The following is a 14315-nucleotide window of genomic DNA, read 5'->3' as shown; positions in this document are numbered from 1 at the left end:
TGTGCTTCCTAAGGCATTTCTAACTTTTAGACATCACCTGCCACTCCTTTACCTCAGCTACAAGTCAGGAATTGCATATGACTCCTCAGTTTTCTCCTACTACCTCTCAACTATTAAGACTTGGTTTTCTTAACCTCCAAAATAGGCGTCATTTATCACTTCCTTGCTTTTTGGCCTAAGATTCAAGCTCGTTCAAGCTCTTTAAGTTGGTCTCCTGCAGCAGCCTCCTTACACAGGTCACTCTTTCATCCCAGTATTACTAAGTTATTAATACCACAGATGTTCATAAAAAGCCAATCATGCCCCATTTCCTATTGAATAAAAGATTACGTACCCCAGTCTGCTTTCCACAGTGTGACCTCATATCCTTTCAGACCCATCTGCCTCCCCACCACCTCTTTGTCTCATCCACACCTAATTCTCTAGCTTTCTCTAATCAGTCAAGTTACCCCTTTACCTTGCCTCATTGGTACCTTGTCTCCAGAACTTTTTGAGTGTGTACCTTATTCCTTTTCATTTCCAACCTACTAAAGTTCTGCTCATCTCAAAGACCCAGCTCTAACACTTCTTTTGTAAAGCCTAACATTCTCACATCCTCCTTCCTACCAGCCTGAGAGAAGTTGTGGTTTCAAACCTCCCATAGCAACATGCTTGTATTTCCAGTATAGAACCTACCAATTAAAAATAGCAGTTTGTGTGTACTTGTCTCCTTGGCTGTATACCATGTGAGTCCTCTAAGGTGAAGACCAATTGATAGTCATGTCTTTGAATCCTTGGCACTTGGTACAGAGACATGTTGGAGGTACTCAACAAATAATTGTAGAATGAGTGCCATTGAATTATGAAAAACACGCACATGTTTTCTGGAACTAGACTGTTCTTCAAGTCATGTCTATACACATAATTTTAATAGAAGGGGAAAACAACTTGGGGTAAAATGGTATAGGCCTAAGAAGGGGAGGCCTTATTAGGAACAAAAGAGACCAACAGGAAGATAAGGAAAAAAGATAGCAAATGAAATTGGTTCTTTAAGGCAGAAACAATTTAAAGATAAAAGGGTGAAGAGTAGGACATGAAATCAAATTAGACTTGAAGTGAAAGCACAAAAGTCAGAGCAGACTTGGTCTGGAAATGTTTCCTGTTGACCTCAGAGCCTATGGTTGCTTTTATGTATAATGGACAATATTAAATGAGCTTTTCATGTCACTTAAGTTCTTACCAATTTGTCATCAGACAAAGTGACTCTAGTGATAATTACCTTGACCCAGATGCCATGTAAAGTAAGACCTTATTTACCATGCAAGAAATAAACTGGCTAAAGGGTTAGTTTTGCCCAACCGATAGTGGTTTGCACCTGCCAGACTTCTCTCAGGGATTCCCCCACAAACAGTGTCACAAACAGTGTAGGTAGGCAGTGAAGTTTGATCTACAGTCTAAGGTGGCTCAGTGGTAAAGAATCCTCCTGCCGTTGCAGGAGCCCCAGGAGATGCAGGTTCGATCCCTGGGTCAGGAAGATCCCCTGGAGGAAGAAATGACAACCTATTCCAGTATTCTTGCGTAGAGAATCTCATGAACAGAGGAACCTGGTGGGCTACGGTCCATGGGGTCCCTAAGAACTGGACATGACTGAGCGGCTGAGAATGCATGCACACACAGTCTGGCTATACTGCAGTATTTAAGATGCGTTTGCACAGTCCATTTCTCAGCCCATAACTTGCTGTTTCCAGAAGAGGGCAGCAAAATTCCAATCTGAGGAGTCTTTACCACTTCCTCAAAGTAAAGCAGTATTTCCTTGAGAGGAAAACAACTGTACTGTAAAGAGAACAACAACCCTTAAAAATTAATGATCTTTTAGGTGACAGATGAGGGAAATCCCGGTACTATAAAAGCCATAACAAGCAGTCACTCATTTCAAATAATACTTTCATTCTCCGTAATCTCTGAAGAAAATAATTGGGGCTGTTTCTTTAATCTCATTTTAACGATTTGACCCGTATAATCAGAACCCATCCCCTCATCCCCAGCCAGTTTTTCCATTTAACCCCAGATTTTCACATCTCACATTGCACTGGTTTTTAAATAAAAATGATTTTAATAGAAAAGTAAGATGTTCAGTCCTGATTCTTTCCATTTAAGATGTCTGGCTAAGTCCAAAGAACGATTTCCAAAGGTGTCCAAGTATCTGTCATGGAGTTTGTGCCATTTGGAGCAAATGTTAGCTGTATCATCTGTTTCTGTTCTTATTTTTTATTATTTCAGTTTGTTTTAAAATATCCTTGTGCTTTTAGACCTTCTGAGGACTCAGCAGCTAACGTTTAAACTGATCTTTTTTGTTATTGTTTTTGAATTGTTCTTAATAGCATATATGGTACTCTCATACTTGTTTTCACATTGATAGCCACGGTCACCCTTTTACAGATAAATTTTCTCATCTGTAAGCAAAATGGCTGCTCTTTGCTTAGAAAGTGCAGGAAGGTGCCTCAGATGACAAGACAGCCCGACGGGTGGGTATTTTCCCTTTCCTAATAAATGATAGGAGAGCTGATTCAGAATCTGATGCTTTTTTGGTCTGCTCTACTACAATCAGAGATGAGATAGAAAGACTTTCAGTTACAGTTTTTCATTTTCTTCTGCTCTTGTTGGTTCATGTCTGGCTCTGCACTTTTGAAAAAAATGATCTGTTTCTCGCTCTACCCCCGTTTTGCCACCTCCAAGTCAGAGTCTTCTTTCCATTCCAGCTAAACCTCTTCCTGTTCTTAAGAATTGCATCACATTCTTGGCTTACTGTAGACCAACACCCCCACACTGGCACCAGGGAGTGTATGGGCCTTCTTTATTGGTTGAAAGTTCTTGCCTGGTGAGCACACAATAGGTCGCTCACTTCCTGACTTCCACTCCTGGCTGAATTTGTCTCTTGGAAAAAAATATATACTTCTCAGACTTTTTGTTTGTTTATAATTCCCCTTCACTTTTTCCATGTCCGTGGAATGAGCAAGATTTTCCCAAGTAGAAGCCATATTGAAGGCCTTCTGAAGTAGAGCATGTGTGTGTCTCAATGAATGAGCTGTCTACCTTGTTGCTCCTAATTCTTCACCCTCACTTTCAACCCAGTTTAATCAGCATTGGCTCCCACGGTGTTGAAGAATAGAAAGGGCTTTCACTAAACACAGTAATCTCCCCCCACCCCCCAATATTACCAAAACCAATGGATAGATCCATCTCTATCTTACTTGACTATGCCCAGCTTCTGATGTGATTGACCTCCTTGACAGACTCATCATCTTCCTGTGGTCTCCACACAGTTATTATTTTCCTGCTGTAATCATGGCTCGTCAATATCCTTTGCGAGTTCCTCTTTCTCTAGAGTTAGTGTTCCTTAAGACCCATCCTATGTCAGCCTCTTTCCTTTACACTTTCTCTGAGAAGTCACATCCCCTCTCATGGCTTTTGTTGAGATCTCTATGCCAATGACTTACAAATCTCTACTTCTCCTAACTCCAGACTCAACTGCCTTCGAGAATCTCTCTACCTGGAAATTCCTGAAACCATATTAGCACACTCCCTTCAAACTATTCCCCCTCTGCTACTGCTGCTGCTAAGTCACTTCAGTCATGTCCGACGCTGTGAGACCCCACAGACGGCAGCCCACCAGGGTCCCCTGTCCCTGGGATTCTCCAGGCAAGAACACTGGAGTGGGTTGCCATTTCCTTCCCCAATGCATGAAAGTGAAAAGTGAAAGTGAAGTCGCTCAGTCGTGCCGGACTCTTAGTAACCCCATGGTCTGCAGCCCACCAGGCTCCTTCCTCCATGGGATTTTCCAGGCAAGAGTACATCTAAATATGTGTCACAATATCCACCCAGATGCTCTAGCCAGAAACCTAGGGTGCATCCTTGATTACTCTTGCTCACCCTCCACCTTCCGTCAATAACCAAGTCCAGTAAAATCTAATCCTTTGGATTTACCCACTCACCTTTATCCCTATCTGGCCTAAGTGATCACCTCTGGATTTCTGCAATTCTTTGCTAGTTTCTTGCCTCTAGTTTTTCTCCCCTTGGATCACTGTTACCAGTCACCAGAAAGTTTTTAATAAATGTAATTCTGATAAATTCACCTCCTTTGCTTAAAATCGTTTACTTGCTTCCCACTGTCCTTAGGCTAGAGCTCCAACTCCTTAGCGTGGCTTATAAGCTCTTCATGATCGGCAACCTGCCTACCTGCTGTCTGTGTTCCACTCCCACTGGATTCCAGTGTTTCAAATACGTACCACTTCCTCTTGCTTCTTGACCTTCACAAATACTCTTTCCTTTGCCTGGAATGCTGTATCAGAACCATACCTAGTCAACATCAACATCAAACATACCTAGTCTAAATTCTACCCCCAAATTGTCATTTCTCTGATTCCTCAGTCATAATTGAATTTGGACACAATTCTAAATTAACTCGAATTAAAACCCAAATTAATCTTATCCCAGCTGATATATTTCTTATTTCTCTGAAAAATACCATCCAAGGATATGTTCTAATGAAAAATGTATTTGAACTAATTAACTTAGATCAGGATTGACTTTTACCATAACTGAATATAAACTGGAACATATTTTTTAAATTACTGGGATGTTTCCTTGATTATTATTCATCATGACATTCTGTCTTTGGAATTTTTTGTTCATTTCCAGTTGGCTTCTACTGCTCTCCTGTCTTACCTCTCAGCCCTTCCCCTCTGGTTAGCCTACACTTGCCCTTCGTTGGATCCAGTTTGCATGCAGTGGTAGCTGCTGTGGGGCTGTGGTTAAATAGAACTGCTCAGACTGCAACAGGAAAGCACTGAATCGAAAGCAAGGGAGAGGAAGCACAAACCGATACCCACCACAAAGCTGCTGAGTGCCCAGCATGACCCAAGCCGCACCCTCTGATGGGGAGTCTTGTGGAGGAGTAAGAAGCCACAGAGTTTAATAAATCATCAGCACAGCCTGCTCTCCACTTCCCGTGATCCAGCCTTCCTGGGTTACATGGATGTCACCAAGTTCTGGCCTAGGAAAGTGGGTGATGGCAGAATAGCCACCAGAGAAGTAGGGGTTAGGGGAAAGCCCCTCAGATGAATGGCTGTGGACCATTTGTCTCAAACTGTCCATAGGGTCCAGCTCTATAAGCAGAAAGAGCCCTGGTATATGAGTGTTTCAAAGGAGCTGTCTACTTGAGTGATTCCCAGATGTAGGTTCCCATGTTCCCTGAAATATCTTTCCTACCTGCCTTAAAAGCTGCTTAAGTACTGGCCAGTACTATTTTATTTTATAGCTGAAGACAAGGCCCTTGTGAGATGCCATCAGAGAGCTTTAAATTCATGTCAAGGTATAAATGACTATTTTCAGATTCTCTCCTGACTTCGATGGCGGGAGAAAGAGAAGGGAAGGAGGAGAGAACATCACAGATGTATTCCCCCTACTTTATGAATTAGCCCATGCCTGCCCTGGTTATTTATGTTTGTTGCCTTTGCTACCAAAGGAGACGCTATGGAGAGGGAAATGGCAACCCACTCCAGTACTCTTGCCTGGGAAATCCCATGAACAGAGGAGCCTGGCAGGCTACAGTCCATGGGGTCACAAAAGAGTCACGTATGACTTAGTGACTATCCCACAACAGCAACCCTGTGGTAGCCAGCCTCCAGGGAGACCCTCAGTGATCCTTGCCTCTGTGTATACCCCAGGTAGTCTCCCCGCACCGAATCAGAGCTGAACTGTGTGGCCAGTTAGTGAAGACAACTATATACAACTTCTGAGGATAGGTCGTAAAAGTCTCTGTGGCATCTGCCTTGTTCTCTGGGCTCACCTTTCTGGGGAAGTTAGCTGTCATGCCATGAGGACATTCAGGCAGCTCTGCCAAGAGGACCACATGAGCATAAGGGAGGCCTCCCACCAGTGGCCAGCACCATGTGGCTTGCTAGCCATGTGACTGGGCTACCTTTAATTCTCCATCCCCAATCAAGCTTTCAAATGATTGCAGTCAGTATCTGGATAAAACTCATCAAAATAAAAAAACTCCTGAGCCCCCCAAAACCCCAGCTAAACCCACTGAAACTATAAGAAAATAAATGTCTATTGTTTTATTTTTTAAAAAAAGGAAACGCTAATTGTTCAGCAGCCAGAGTTCTAGGGAAGGAGATGGAAAGTGTGGAGAAATGTGTAGTAACTAGATCTAGGTTTTAAACACTGGTGAGGTTGGGAACTGCTTGAAATTGCAGAGTCTCACAGTGATCCAGTCCTTATTACCTCCGAATCTGGAGAGGTGAGATGGCCCTGCTTTTGCAGCTGGAGAGGCAGAGGACAGAAACCAGGGGTTGCCATCTTGGTCTGCAGGAAAAGCTGTTTTGCTTGGCTGGAAGTGGGCACTTATGTCTTCACAGAGTGCCAGACTCACACTTCAGATAACAGAACAGGAAATACGGTGAGTGCAGCAGGGAGGGGAGAGAGAAGGTACTGTGTACCCAAGACTATTAAGTTACCCAGGGGCCTCTCTGCATCACACTTTTCTGTCCCTTAAGCACCGGGGACCGACTATGGGGAGCACTGGGAAGCAGGTGAAACGTGACCTGAAGGTACATCTGTTTCTCTTGCAGCATTCGTACCCCTCTTGTCATGTTCAGCTTCTTACTTCTCTTCAACCCAGAAAATCTTCCAAGATCTAGATCATCAATGAAATTTAAACGGAGGAATATGGGCATCTTGATAGGAGGTGAGGGAAAGAATTCTGGAGTGGATGGACCATCTCTTTCACAAGGCCAGAGCCACAAGTAAAAATGTGTCCTCTGTTTAGTAACCCCAAAAGCTGTAAGTTGGAAGGGATCCTAATCAAGGAAAAAAAGGAATGGAGTTATAGTCAGATGACTTTGTTTTGAAACTCTCCTCCCTCCTCCTTCCTTCCTTTCCTCCCAGAAAGGAGGAGAGGGGAATATAGCCATAGAATAGAATAATTCTTGAAGCTCAGAGGAATGGGGCCAGCTTCCCAAGCCTGAGTGCCCTGCCCAGGGTCTGCCCACTTTTTTCAGCAATCAAGGACATACTTCCTTCTAAACCCTCAAGTTGTGTTTAATAATTATCTGTGATCCAAGCTGCAGGGACAGAGTGACTTTTCTCCCCTGGTGCCATCTTTCAGCTGGTGACCTGCCTTAATACATTCCATTCCTTAAGGAAATTCGTAAGATGAGTACAAAGAAGGGGAGACAGGGAGTGTGAGCTAATTTCTGAAAAAAAAAAAAACTTACTTATGAAAGAAGAGAGAGAGGTTAGAGGGCATGTGAAGTAAAGAATGGATTTTTTTTTTTTTTAAATGAAGAGAGGTTTAGGGATGTGCACAAAGAGTGTAGTGAGAGATCTTAAGCAAGTTACTTCATTCCTAAACATTGATTCTTTCATCTGGGGAAAACAGAAGTTTCTATGAAGATTACAATTAAAATCAAACCCACAGTAACAGCTTGTGCACTGCAAAGCCCTTTAAAATATGTTAATTATTGTAACTATCGTCATCTAGTGACTATACAGATGAGTAAGCCCTAGTCACAGCTGTTTCGTCTCTGTCTCTTGTACTCTGTATGACAGAGCTGTGAGGAAGAGATGAGCTCTTGAGTAGGCAGGGCCGAGACACATAAGGAAGAGGCTAATTAATAGTGGTGTGATATGTTTCTTGTCATGCTTTGAACCTTTGGGGGATGGTGTCTGTGTGTGTGCTCATCCAAATATGTGTCTTACACGATACTTTGCTACCAAATACTACTAAATGTAGCCTATTCTTCACCTTTCACTGTATTCTTATTTTAATTAACATATATTACTTTTAATTCTTATTAAAAAAACAGATACATTTTCGATCTCTCCAAAAGGCTCTAATTTAGAGAAAACATTTTTAGAAATTAAAACTACCCTTCTTGAAATGCAAGGGAATGTACAAATAATATTTAGATATGAATTTTTGCTTAGACAAAGGAGCATTTTCCTAGAAGTTACCTGCTGTTAATCCACAGCTTTTGTAGGAAGGATTAACCTCTTATCTTTTCTGGCTATTTGCAGGATTGCATCATAATTTTGCTTTGAAGCAAAATTGGCCCCAGTAATCATGAGTCCTTTGCCAAACACTTCCCATCAATTCTACCCAGTATTATACACTCATCGAAGCAGTCTTTATCCTCATCATCATTTGCTTTGCCCCTTTCTTTGAGCCATCTCACCCCCATTCCTACACAATTTGCAGTAAAATTATCCTGCGAATTCCACTCCCACCTTTCCCTCCCCTTTTCCATGTGGCTTCCTAACACTGAGGTGATTTATGCCTTCATTTCTTGGTGCACCTCTTTACCCGTCCCTTATCATCCCTCCTCCACTCCTTTGTACTCCTCTTCCCCTGGCCCCTCTGCACCTCCGGCATTTATTCCTACCAATCCCTCAGGCCAGTCCACAGCATGCTCCTTCATGCATTACACGAACAAATGTTTCGAGCGCACTGAACAGAACAACCTGGTGTCTTTTTCCAATAACGAATAAAAATAGCTGTATTCAGATATAATTTATGTCCTGTAAAGTTCACATGTTTAGGGTGTACAATTCAATGTTTGGGCTTCCCTCGTGGCTCAGTGGTAAAGAATCTGCTTGCCAATGCAGGAGACATGTGTTCAATCCTTGGGTCGGGAAGATCCCCTGGAAAAGGAAATGGCAATCCACTCCAGTATCCTTGCCTGGGAAATCTCATGAACAGAGGAGCCTGGTGGGCTATAGTCCATGGGGTCACAAGGAGTTGGACACAACATAGCAACTGAACGACAACAATTCAATGGCTTGTAGTATATATGTAGAGTTTTACATCTATTACCTTAATTAATTTTAGAACATTTTTATTATCCCCCAAAGAAAGCTTATACCAGGTAATAGTCACTCAGTATTTTCCCTCACCATTTCACCCTTTTGTGCCCCCTAATTCTAGGTAACCAATAGTAGACTCCTTCTTTTTATAGATCTGCCTCTTCTAAGCATTTTACGTAAATGAGATCCATACATTAGCGGTCTTTTGTGACTGGCTTCTTTTGCCTACATAATGCTTTTCAGGTTCAACCACACTGTAGCATGTGGTATCTGCACTTCATTTCTTTTTATTGCCAAACAATGTTCAATTGTACAGAATATTTTCGCTTATCCATTCATCTGTTGGTGGACTTTTGGGCTGTTTTCATTTGGAGGCTATTATATGAGTAAAACTACTATGAACATTTATGTGCAAGTTTTTGTATGGACATAAGTAGTTTTTTCTTTTTTTCTTTTTTTTTGGATAGATACCTTAAGGTAACTCTACTTTTAGCATTTAGAGGGACTGCCAAATTGTTTTCCAAAGTGGCTGCACCACACTTCTTATTTTCTCATAAGCAGTATATGAGGGTTCCAATTTCTTCATATCCTAACCAAAATTTGTTAATGTCTGCCTTGCTCATTAAATCTAGTCTAGTGAGTGAGAAGTGGTATCTCGTTGTGATTTTCATTTTCATTTCTTGAATGATTTTACATGTGCTTATTAGCTATTTGTATAAGCATTTTCTTTGGAAAAATATCTATTGTAATTACTCATTTTTAATTGGATTATTTGTCTTTTTATTATTGAATTGTAAGAGTTCTAGATACAAGTCCCTTATCCGATTCATGATTCGCAAATATTTTCTCCCATTCTATGGGTTTCCTTTTCACTTTCTTCATAGAGTCCTGTGAAACACAAAAGTTTTTAATTTTGATCAAGTTCAATTTATCAATCTTCTCATTTATCCCTTGTGCTTTTGGTGTTGTCTCTAAGAAATAGTTGCCTAACTCAAGGTCACAAAGATTTCTTCCCATGTTTTCTTCTATAAGGTTAATAGTTTTAGCACCTACATTTAAGCCTAAAGCTCCCTTTTGAGTTAATTTTTGTGTATGATATTTGGTAGAGGTCCAAATGAATTCTTTTGCACGTGGATATTCATTTGCCCCAACATTATTTGTTGAAAACACTATTTGTTGACAGGACTATTCTTTCCCTATTGTCCTGACTTTTTGTCAAAAATCAGTTGTATCACTTTATAGATTACTAATTCTGTTTCATTGATTTATATGTTGTTGTTGTTCAGTCACTCATTCATGTCTGATTCTTTGTAACCCCATGGACTGCAGCATGCCAGGCTACCATGTCCTTCACCATCTCCTGGAGTTTGATCAAACTCATGTCCATTGAGTTGGTGATGCCATCCAACCATCTTGTCCTCTGTCATCCCTTTCTCCTCCTGCCTCCTATCTTTCCCAGCATCAGGGTCTTTTCCAATGAGTCAGCTCTTTGCAGCAGGTGGCCAAAGTATCAGAGCTTCAGCTGCAGCATCAGTTCTTCCAGTGAATATTCAGGATTGATTTCCTTTAGGATTGACTGGTTTGATCTCCTTGCAGTCCAAGAGACTCTCAAGAGTCTTCAATACCAGTTTTAAGGCATCAATTCTTCATCACTCAGCCTTCTTTATGGTCCAACTCTCACATCCTTATGACTACTGGAAAAACCATAGCTTTGACTAGATGAACCTATGTCAGCAAAAGAATGTCTCTGCTTTTTAACACACTGTCTAGGTTTGTCATAGCTTTTCTTCCAAGGAGCAAGCGTCTTTTAATTTCATGGCTGCAGTTACCATCACACTGATTTTGGAGCGGAAGAAAATATGTCTGTCCTTATTCTAGTACCACACTTTTAAAAAATGATTCCAGGGTACCTTTTTGTAATTTATTTATTTATTTTTGTCTGTGTTGGATTTTTGTTGCTGTGCTCAGACTTTCTCTAGTTGTGGTGAGTGGTGGGCTACTCTTTGTTGTGGTGTGTGGGCTTCTCATTGCAGTGGCTTCGCTTGTTGCAGAGAATAGGTCCTAGGGCATGTGGGCTTTAATAGCTGCAGCACGTGAGCTCAGTAGTTATGGTGCATGGGCTTAGTCGCTCCATGGCATGTAGGATCTTCCTGGACCAGGGATTGAACCTGGGTCCCTTGCATTGGAAGGTAGATTATCATCCGCTTTCCTACCAGGGAAGTCCCACACTGTCTTGATTACTGTCGTTTTTCAGTAAGCTCTGAAATCAGGAACTGTGAATCTGCCAACTTTTGTTTTTCAAGATCATCTGGCTATTCTTTTGTTGTTTTGTTGATTCACTTTTTAATTTGTTTTTTAATTAGAGGATAATTGCTTTACAATGTGCTGGTTTCTGCCATACAACAATGCAAATGAGTCATAATTGTGTGTGTGTATATATATATACACACACACATATACAGATATATGTATATATATATATATGCCCTCCCTCCCTTTGGAGCCTCCCTCCCCCTTTTTCATTCATCCCACCCTTCCAGGTTGTCACAAGTCGCCAGGTTAGGCTGTGTTATTTAGTAGTTTCCCACTAATTGTCTGTTTTACACACAGTAGAGTGTATATGTCAATGCTACTTTCTCAATTTGTCCTACCCTCTCCTTCCCCCGTTGTGTCCACACATTCTTTCTCTACATCTGTGTCTCCATTGTGTGTGTGCTCAGTTGCTCAGTTGTGTTGACTCTTTGCGACCCCATGGACTGTAGCCTGCCAGGCTCCTCTGTCCATGGAATTTTCCAGTCAAGAATATTGGAATGGGTTGCTATTTCCCACTCCAGGGGATCTTTCCCACTCAGGGGTTGAACTGGCATCTCTTGCTCCTCCTGCACTGGCAGGCAGATTCTTCCCCACTGCACCTTCTGGGGAGTCCATGTCTCCATTCTTTCCCTGCAAACAGGTTCATCAGTACCAGTTTTCTAGATTCCATGTATATGAGTTAATATACGATATTTGTTTTTCTCTTCCTGACTTCACTCTGTATAATAGGCTCTACATTCATCCACCACTTTAGAATGACTCAAAATTCATTCCTTTTCATGGCTAATATTTCATTGTACATACGTATCACAACTTCATTATCCTTTCATCTGTCGATGGACATCTTGGTTTCTTCCATGTCCTGACCATTGTAAATATTGCTTCAATAAACATTGGGATACATGTGCCTTTTTGAACTGTGGTTTTCTCAGGGTATAAGCTCTGTAGTGGGGTGGAGGGTCATATGGTAGTTTTATTTCTAGATTGTTAAGGAATCTCCATACTGTTCTCCATAGTGGTTGTATCAGCTTACATTCCCACCAACTGTGCAAAAGAGTTCCCTTTTCTCCACATCCTCTCCAGCATTTATTGTTTGTAGTTTTGTTTTGTTTTTTTTTTTTTGATGATCGCCATTCTGATTGGTGTGAGGTAATACCTCAGTGTAGTTTTGATTTGCATTTCTCTAATAACAAGCAATAGTGGAGCTGATGGAATTCCAGTAGAGCTATTTCAAATCCTGAAAGATGATGCTGTGAAAGTGCTGCACTCAATATGCCAGCACATTTGGAAAACTCAGCAGTGGCCACAGGACTGGAAAAGGTCAGTTTTCATTCCAATCCCAAATAAAGGCAATGCCAAAGATTGCTCAAACTACTGCACAATTGCACTCATCTCACAGGCTAGTAAAGTAACGCTCAAAACTCTCCAAGCCAGGCTTCAGCAATACGTGAACCGTGAACTCCCTGACGTTCAAGCTGGTTTTAGAAAAGGCAGAGGATCCAGAGATCAAATTGCCAACATCTGCTGGATCATGGAAAAAGCAAAAGAGTTCCAGAAAAACATCTATTTCTGCTTTATTGACTATGCCAAAGCCTTTGACTGTGTGGATCACAATAAACTGTGGAAAATTCTGAAAGAGATGGGAATACCAGACAACCTGACCTGCCTCTTGAGAAACCTATATGCAGGTCAGGAAGCAACAGTTAGAACTGGACATGGAACAACAGACTGGTTCCAAATAGGAAAAGGAGTACGTCAGGGCTGTATATTGTCACCCTGCTTATTTAACTTATATGCAGAGTACATCATGAGAAACACTGGGCTAGAAGAAGCACTAGCTGGAATCAAGATTGCCAGGAGAAATATCAGTAACCTCAGATATGCAGATGACACCACCCTTATGGCAGAAAGTGAAGAGGAACTAAAAAGCCTCTTGATGAAAGTGAAAGAGGAGAGCAAAAAAGCTGGCTTAAAGCTCAACATTCAGAAAACGAAGATCATGGCATCTGGCTCCATCACTTCATGGAAATAGATGGGAAACAGTGGAAACAGTGTCAGACTTTATTTTTCGGGGCTCCAAAATCACTGCAGATGGTGACTGCAGCCATGAAATTAAAAGACGCTTATTCCTTGGAAGGAAAGTTATGACCAACCTAGATAGCATATTCAAAAGCAGAGACATTACTTTGCCAACTAAGGTCTGCCTAGTCAAGGCTATGGTTTTTCCAGTGGTCATGTACGGATGTGAGATTTGGACTGTGAAGAAAGCTGAGTGTCAAAGAATTGATGCTTTTGAACTGTGGTGTTGGAGAAGACTCTTGAGAGTCCCTTGGACTGCAAGGAGATCCAACCAGTCCATCCTAAGGGAGATCAGACCTGGGTGTTCTTTGGAAGGAATGATGCTAAAGCTGAAACTCCAATACTTTGGCCACTTCATGCGAAAAGTTGACTCATTGGAAAAGACTCTGATGCTGGGAGGGATTGGGGGCAGGAGGAGAAGGGGACGACAGAGGATGAGACGGCTGGATGGCATCACTGACTCGATGGATGTGAGTGTGAGTGAACTCCAGGAGTTGGTGATGGACAGGGAGGCCTGGTGTGCTGCGATTCATGGGGTCACAAGGAGTTGGACAAGACTGAGCAACTGAAATGAACTGAACTGAACTGAACTGAATAACATGTGATGTTGAGCATATTTTCATGTTTACTGGCCATTTGTATGTCTCTTTGGAGAAATGTCTGTCTAGGTCTTCTGCCCATTTTTTATTGGCCTGTTTTTCTGACGTTGAGTTGTATGAGTTGCTTATATATTTTGAAGATTAATCCTTTGTCAGTTGCTTCGTTTGCAATTATCTTTTCCCACTCTGAGGGTTGTCTTTTAATCTTGTTTATTGTTTCCTTGGTGAATTTTAGGATCAGTTGAAATTGACAAACTGACCCTAAAATTCAGTCCCTATTTTCAATAAATTATTAAAACATTTTCTTCCTTATTTAAGATGAAATTGGATAAGAAAGACCAAGCAGGTTCACTTTGGAGCTGTGAAAAGCAGGGTGGTCCTTTGAAAGGGAAACCAAACTAATGGAGGAGGGGAATACAGGAGCCAAAAAGTTTGCTGAACTTCCCACCCTAGTGAGAGGAATGTTTGTTCAGAGGA

The sequence above is a fragment of the Ovis aries genome, chromosome 1 (genome assembly GCF_016772045.2).
Source record: "Ovis aries strain OAR_USU_Benz2616 breed Rambouillet chromosome 1, ARS-UI_Ramb_v3.0, whole genome shotgun sequence".
NCBI lineage: Eukaryota > Metazoa > Chordata > Mammalia > Artiodactyla > Bovidae > Ovis > Ovis aries.
Note: the sequence above shows the minus strand (reverse complement) of the source record.